The sequence below is a fragment of the Formica exsecta genome, unplaced genomic scaffold (genome assembly GCF_003651465.1).
Source record: "Formica exsecta isolate Colony F162 unplaced genomic scaffold, ASM365146v1 scaffold594, whole genome shotgun sequence".
NCBI lineage: Eukaryota > Metazoa > Arthropoda > Insecta > Hymenoptera > Formicidae > Formica > Formica exsecta.
This window is the reverse complement of record NW_021853215.1, coordinates 89,221-96,789: the sequence shown is the minus strand read 5'-3', so window position 1 is coordinate 96,789 and position 7,569 is coordinate 89,221. Positions and strand designations below refer to the sequence as shown.

The window sequence follows — 7,569 nt, the reverse complement described above, 5'->3', positions numbered from 1 at the left end:
TGTGAGTAAATTCAAGACCATCTTTGACAAAGGTTACACGCCAAATTGGACGACCGAAGTGTTTAAAATCGTTAAAGTGTAGGAAACTAATCCCGTGACTTATGTACTCGAAGATTCGCGCGGAAATCCCATCGCCGGAGGATTTTACGAATACGATTTACAACGCGTTGCTAATCCCGACGTACATCGGGAGCGTCTCGTTTGACCACGTTGAATATTGACCACGTTGATATTGACCACGTTGATATTGACCACGTTGATATTGACCACGTTGATATTGACCACGTTGATATTGACCACGTTGATATTGACCACGTTGATATTGACCACGTTGATATTGACCACGTTGATATTGACCACGTTGATATTGACCACGTTGATATTGACCACGTTGATATTGACCACGTTGATATTGACCACGTTGATATTGACCACGTTGATATTGACCACGTTGATATTGACCACGTTAACATTGACCACGGTCCCGATTGACCACGTTGATATTGACCACGGTCCCGATTGACCACGTTGAGATTGACCACGTTGATATTGACCACGATCCCAATTGACCACGTTAATATTATCAGATACAACAGATTGACGTGTCTCTTCTTTTTGTTGTTGGTGAGACGCAGAGGAGCGATACCGCAGCCGCCTTTCTTGTTCTTCTTATCCAGAACGGTATACACGTTGATGGATACATCGTTAAGACGCTCGAACGTGGTGATCCCGTTTAAACTCATGGGAAACTCGACGACCTCCAGATTCAACACCGTTGAGTAGTGAGGATACCACGAGCTTCTTTCCGCGTGTCTTTCGACCGGATATAGAGCGGCACCTACCGCCCACGCGAAACACGCGTTATCCGTAGATCGCATATTAAGGGGATCCAAAACCAACGAGCGAACTCCGACGGGTTAGCGCCCTCATCTAAACGTAACTAAAAATGTCGATAATACCGACATTTTTAGTTCCGCCATTACCAACATAATTATTTCAAACATGCATAATAAAAAACTTAATCTTTTGCATTGTGTTCCATATATTGAAATGAGAGAATATCACAATATATTTTTACTGCTTTATATACAATAATTAATTGATGAATCACCAAACTTTAATTCATGCGTGAGAGAGTAATATACACGTACGCACTAACATCATCGCAGTTTCTAATATCTTCTTTCTCTCGATCATACGCTTACTCTGTTTCTCTCTGTATCTCTCTTTCTAATCGCTCGCTTACTACGTACTGCATATCGCTTAGCTTTATTTTTCTAGCATATTCTGTTCAGGAAATATCGCTCCCTTTTCTCAATCTTTGCACCGGCATCTCACTTACTCTAGTCCTTCTCTCTAGAATTTATTTATTTATTTTTATTTTATACAGCATAAATGAGATATACAATACAAGTTATTTTCTTTTTTTATTTTACTATATATAGTTAATACAATTCATAATTACGTTTCACTATAGTTAATTACAACACATGCTCATACAAAAATACACACCCACACGCACACATACATAATACTTTTTTTATTTATAAAATATACAATATCTTATTTATGCTTTATAAAATAAAGATTAATTTATTTATTTATTATCATGTAGGAAAACAAGAATAGAAAGAATAAAAGTCGAACAAATAAAAGATTATAATAATGGGAATGAAAGAATACAATAAAGAACAAGCAGAGAAAGAGGGAGAGAGAGAGAGAACGAATGAAATTTTCACAACAAGATATTGAAAGTTCCACTGCTTTATCAATTATGTCACCATCAACTTCTCCTCTTTTAATGTCAATGCCTGAGAGATCTGCTTCTTCTTCTATTATAAGTGAAAAAAACGCATAGAAGACAAAGAAGCACTTTATGTAAAAAGAGCAGCATCCAAAAAGAAAAAGAGTGAGTCTACTATGGAGGAAGCTGTTGAAGTAATGAAACAGATAGCCTCACAGCCAATACTTCTTCCCAAGTATTCTAACCATATTGCTCACGGTTTTTGCCTTTGGAGCGACATGAGGGATTACGCCTTCTACCGTTGGTTACCATGTAACTCTGCGCTTTAATTGATTAAGACTCTTTCTGTATACCGTTTATATTGTTGAGTTTAGTATTATTTGCGCTGATGATGGACAAAAAAAGGGCCGAAACGTCCGCCTTTCGCGAATCATGTAATTAAAGAAATTCTCTAATTTTTTAATTTATTTTTTGGTTTAAATTATATACCTTTGCGCCCTAAAAACTGCGCGTGGCTCTTTTGCCTTTTTACTCGGATTTTACTTGATTTTAATCGTGTAAGAGCCTTACTTTTATATCTTTTTCATATTGCTCAGGATACTGTTGATCATTTTATTGCGTACATAGGAGCTAAGTTAAGGGAACTGTCCCCTCAGCACAGAAAGTTTTGTGAGGAGCAAATAATGCAGGTAATATTTGCAATCAGTTAAAACAATAAAATTCTTTTATCTCAGCAATGTTTTTTCTTTAAAAAAAATATATGGCAAACAGCTATTAAAAAGGCTATGATTTTATGTTTATAAAAATATTTTTAAAGTGCTATTATATATATATATATATATATGTTACACATATTAGTTATAATTTTATATTATGTTAGTTATTATGTATGTTCTTGTAGTGATATATTATTTATGTATAAATTTAAGTTTATGCGAGTATACTGTTATTTTAATTTATCAGTTTTTATGTATAAGAATTATTTCATTTTTATTTGTGATATTTGTATATATACAAATAGACTGAGAAATATTGTGATATTAAGTATATTGTGATAACAAATATTCTAGAATAAATATATGCATGTACCTATTGTGCCTCTAGCCGCTAAGGAAAAGGTCTTTTGGGATTTGTACGCCCAAAGGATTAGAATCCACGAGTCGTTTTGGTCGGGTTACGACATACCATTAGTAGCATTGAACCGTATTAAACTGTTTAATTTCATGTGTGTTTTAATTTATACATTTCTTATTTAAAAAATTAATTATATTTGCTGTGCAATTTTCATGCACTTACAATAAGTAATTTTATAAATTTTGACAGTGAAAGTGTAATATAATTGATACTTAATAATAAAATAATGAATTTTTTATTTTTTATTTGTCGTGTAATGCATATTTGCATTTATTATTCATTTCAAAGACAACTAAAGAAGCAATCAAAGTTTATTTTTCTAGTGATATTTTATTACAATTCTAATATAATAAAATATTGTTTATTTTATTTTTTATAATTATTTAGTGTCAAGCATAAAATATATTTGTTTATCGAGCTAAGTTAAAAAAATTAAACATGCTATATGCAAACAATCCTTAAATTCCTATTTTTATAAATGTTTGAAATTTCGATAAATTGTTATTGATGATCTCTAAGCAAAAAATACAAAATGTATGGCTATGAGGTGGGTATCAATAAATAATAATGTATAAAACAAACATTATTTTCTTTTATTACGCATATTTCCCTTTTTTCTTGTTTTGTATATAAACCTTACAAGTACTATATTTTAATTATTGATATTTTATGAATTATGACCAAGTACTACTCGTTGCTGCCATGGCACAGCCTCAGGTCGATTAAAATATGTAGTCCAAGTGTCTCGAAGGACGCAGGCATCAATTGTATGGCAGTTTCCAGCTTGATGACACAACTGTACTAAGTAATTAGCTGGTTCTTGTCTCCATTCACCAGATCTTATGTGACCTGTTAATACATCCTATTCATCGAGGAAGTCCGATGGGGTGTACATGGCACGACCTATAGATCAACTACGCAATTACATATTATGGAGACAGCAACAAGCCATTGATTCTAACTGCTTCATCAGGGTTATATCTCATAGCTGTTTGAAAAATCTGAAACCTTGCACCTAGCACTCCGAATGTATTTTCTGAACAAGGCCTGGCACGTGACAGTCTGTAAAAATAATATAACATATGATTGCATTTCTTCGATTAACAATAACATCTATTTTTATAAAACTTCATAATTTGAACTCAAGGATCACAATATGCATATTTACATCATACTTGTAGTTAAATATCCTTCTGCCGATTGCGGCTCTGATTTTTTGGATATGGAATAAGCAATTTAGTTGTGAGAGGAAAAATCTCATCACCAACTAGTACATATAGAAAATTATCGACATATCCAGGAAGTGGAGATGGCTGAGGCAAATGAAGATTATTACTGTATAAATGAGATTTAAGGCTACACTTATTCCATATGTAATGATCACTCATTCTCCTGTTGGTGCCTACATCAATGTATATAAATCTCAATTGTGCATCAACAATAGCCAACAATACAATACTGTTAAAATCTTTATAATTGTAGTAAGCTGAACCCGATGAGAGAGAAGGATATATTCGCACATGTTTTCCATCTATTGCACCAATGCAATGATGAAAATTCCATCTCTGTGATTTTCCATTCTTTTACACATGTTGGCATTCGAAGAAACTCATCCTTCAAGACATTTATTAATGCCGCTAACTTCTTTTATTATTTTTGATATAGTGCATTGACCAATTCTGAATTGCAAGCTAAGTGACTCCTGTGATTCTCCTATAAATTAAAGAATTAATTATTTCATGAGAGGTGATATATGAATTACATCTATACTTATGTAAGGTAAGGTATTATACCAGTAGCCAGATGTCGTAAGGTAATAGAAAACCTTTCAGCAAAAGGTATGCTTTTTCTTAAATGTGTTGTTTGTTTTTGAATAAAGGATGTAACTTTTTCAACAAGATATTGAAAGGTATCACTATCCATGCGCAGGCATCTGCAAATGTAACTCAAATTGTCATTGTTTTTAAATATAACTGATCATTACTGACTTTTTCTCTGACTTTTTCACTGACTATTATTTAATATATTTATTAATTAATTAGTAAATAATATGTCTTACCTACGAAATCGATTCGGATCTTTAAGTGCAAGTTCAAAAAATAGATTATGATGCATACCACTACAATTTCTTCGTAATAAATATGGCTTAGTCCACACAGAACGCTTTGATTTACATTTTTTTGATAAGTTGCTACAAAAAACAGAGACATGCACACACGAATCTACATTTGCGATTTTTTACAGCTAATCCAATGATTTTTGACATTGCTACGATTTAGCATGAAAAAGCAGATGACAATAACAACAGCCAACCAAGCCGGCATTGCTAACCTATAGTGTAATTGATCAATCCGCAACTGTCAACCGTAACGCCAACCGCAATCAAGCGCGCAACCCGTAGTGTAATACGGCCTTTACTCCGTTATCGTTACTTTTCTCCTTCAAACTTTCGAGCCCGATCGTTGGTTTAAAAATGTCCTCTTTACCGATTTTCGCGTTAAAATTCTCCAAGACTATTTTCATGTAATCGTTCGGCAATTGATCCATGAGGTGTTCGAGTTCCTCATAGAACCCGTCTTTAATTTCGTTATCTTTATCCTCCGTCGGCGCGTGAACATTGATTATCGCGATCTTGTACCATCTACCTTGCACAACGAGCAATCCCAATCTTTCGTTTAAGAATTTAATGTTTTTTACCGCGGATTTTCTTATTAATCATGAAACCGACGCCAAAACTATGGATCTCCGACCCCCGCGTAGTGGAGTGTATAAGAACCCGCGCTAAGCGAACCCTCCCCGGCCCATCTTGCAACGCGGCGATCTCCACCCCATACTCCTCGATCTCCCCGACCACCGATTGAAACGCCCCAGGTCTGTACAGACTTCTTACGGTCCACGTCCCCACTTTTATATCCCTCCCGCTCTTCGACTTCATGCGGCATGAGTTCCCCGAGGCAGTCCTCACCCGGATATCAGAACGGGGGACTAGTTTACCTCCGAATTGAAATTTTACCCCGGAAGAATCCATGACGAGCTTCGGTTGATTCTTGATTAAGTCGTTTTACGGTGTGAGCTTATCAAACCTACGCCCAACACCCGAACAAGAGGGCCATTTCCAATCGGCTGTCCGCGACTGCTTATTTCATTTATTTGCAGCTAATCTCTATCCCTAACCGAGACAAAGAGGCCGTTCTTCTATCCGCAACCTGAGGACGCGCTGTGTCGTGGTGATTGGGACCCACCTACCCCGGGGACCATCCTCGAGACTAGCGGCTGTTATGTTAACAAAGTATATAATATAAATATAAATAAAAAATAAAAATATACATAATAAAAATTATTTACAAATTATTTAAAAATAATTTACATACGCTATTATATAAATAATTAATACACATGATTGTACACAATATATATACATACACGCTTTCACACACCACACGCATACACAGACGGATATATACAATTGAAAATGTAAATAATAAAATTTAAATTTTTTAGTTTTAATTTTTAATGACACAGTAGTGATACTAAGAGAGTTCTAAGCCTGGTCCTCTGAGGGGGGGTGAGGGGCGAGGGGAAACCGGCGCGGGGGGTATGAAAATACATCACCTCGTCTCAAGGATTCAGACAAAAGTTCATCCACAGCATACGCTAATAGTTCGCAATCTATGATAGATGTTTTATCATAGACGTCGCGCAAGATTTTAATAGCATCATCTTTTTCGGCACCAAACATGTTACCTTGCAAATTAACGACAAGTCGATCAAAACTCTCATTTATGGCTTTTATATTCTCACACAGTTTCAAATATTCATGATTAACGCAATGTTCGAGTTCGAATAAAAAAATATAGTTGACGGTTTTATGTACAAGCAAGAATCGCGTAACGTAAGTTTCATAATACTCGCATTATGTATTTTAACAATCTCAATTGATAAATCGTAAATCCATATTGGTACATGATTAGGCGTTTGTACAATCTGTTTAACGTCCGCTCGTTTCAGCATTAGCGATTCCCATGTGTCAATAGATAATACGATTTGATTGCCTCGGTTATCGCCGAGATGTAATTCCACGTAAGATGTTACTCCAACGCTGATTCCAATATCCAAGTATTTATAAGCAGTGCGCGTCAAAGCAAATCTGCGTACCAAAATACGCGGTATACAACGAGGTTTACCGCATTTACCGCATTTACCGCAAAAACACAATTAAATATGAAATAGCATGGAAAAAACATATATGAAAAAAATTATATGTATATATATGAAACATTTGTGATACTTACAAATCATGTGGTGTCTTGTACAGCTTAATTTCATCTCGTGGTTTCTTGCACGGCTTAATTTCATCTCGTGGAACGTAATAATTCATGCGTTTGCAACTATTGCTGCTACTTCCTTCAGGAGAGTACATTTTGTCTCTCAGTTATGAGAAGTGGACCGTTGGTACTAGCAGTTGACGCGACACTGATCGTATAAAAATCAACCGAGTATACGTGACGCTTATTTTTCAAAAGTATGACGTGGTGGGAGATTAATACTCTGAAAATTTAGGAGAAGAGGAAACGGTCTGTATACCACTCTTGCCCCTTCATCTACTTTACGCACCCTCAGCTTTCTCGACGCGATATTTTTTCAATTTTTCCATTCAAGCGCCGATGTACGGCTGCTTCGCGATGACATCA

General features: G+C 35.3%; 1 long non-coding RNA gene across 2 annotated transcripts; it reads right to left on the bottom strand.

Moving 5' to 3' along the window:
* Positions 1-3,508: 3,508 nt before the first annotated feature.
* On the bottom strand, positions 3,509-5,133 carry LOC115242410. 2 transcript variants are annotated; one of them, XR_003885045.1, is made up of 5 exons: positions 4,938-5,133; positions 4,672-4,811; positions 4,285-4,591; positions 4,047-4,191; positions 3,509-3,940 (listed from the first exon to the last, which is right to left on the bottom strand). It is a non-coding gene; the product is annotated as an uncharacterized LOC115242410 (long non-coding RNA). The 2 variants fall into 2 exon arrangements; XR_003885044.1 differs by having other exon boundaries at positions 4,047-4,591.
* Positions 5,134-7,569: the final 2,436 nt, after the last annotated feature.